We start from the raw sequence: 944 nt of genomic DNA, 5'->3' as shown, positions 1-944 counted from the left end.
CCCTACTCCTTTGAGCCACAGGTGCCATCCCTGACAAAAAGTAATTTTTGTTTCAAGCAGCAAAAAAAAGGGATACAATAATTTTAGAAAAATACATGATTTGATTGATTGATTCATTGATTGATGATTGAAACATGGTCTTACTCTGTCACCCTAGTCAGACTAAAGTGTTGTCATCACAGCTCATTGCAACCTCAAACTCCTAAGTTCAAGCAATGCTCTTGCCTTAGACTCCCACGTAGTTAAGACTATGGGCATGTACCATTACATTCAGTTAGTTTTTTGTACTTTTGTAAAGATGAGGTCTTTCTCTTTCCTAGGCTGATGTTGAACTCCTGATTGCAAGTAAACTTTGCCCCTAATTTTTTGTAGTTTTGTAGGGATGAGGTCTTTCTCTTTCCTAAGCTGGTGTGAAACTCCCGATCTCAAGTAAACTTTGGACTCCCAAAGTGCAAGTATTACAGGTGGGAACGACTACACCCAGACCAAAAGGCTATTATTTTCTATGGCTAGATCAGTGGGGGAAATGTGAGTTATACTATACTGATCTTCATATGAGTAATAGTGCAGCTGGTTACAAGTGCACACTTTTACCCTCACCTAGCTACATACATATTTTGACCTGAGGGGGAAAAAAAAAGTAATACATTCCAGTGTTGATAATGTAGCACATTCTATAGTCCCAGGTTGATACCTAATTTAAGACATTTAACTATCATTATAATTCCATTCTTTAAGCAATGCAAAACATATCTGAAATAACAAAATTAAAGAAAATAAAATATCAGATTTAGGGGACCAGGATACTCAGTTACCTGCTGGTTTTCTCTTGCTTTCTGCGCACAGATATCACCTATACACCTCCCTGTAAAGAGTGAAGCCACATACATATAAAACATTTAAAAATATATATTTTCTTTTTTTTTTTCAGTTTTTGGCCGGGG

The sequence above is a fragment of the Otolemur garnettii genome, unplaced genomic scaffold, assembly GCF_000181295.1.
Source record: "Otolemur garnettii isolate 467f Iridium unplaced genomic scaffold, OtoGar3 scaffold00012, whole genome shotgun sequence".
In the NCBI taxonomy this organism is placed as follows: domain Eukaryota; kingdom Metazoa; phylum Chordata; class Mammalia; order Primates; family Galagidae; genus Otolemur; species Otolemur garnettii.
The sequence above is the reverse complement of the archived record's forward strand: the minus strand, read 5'-3'. Positions refer to the sequence as shown.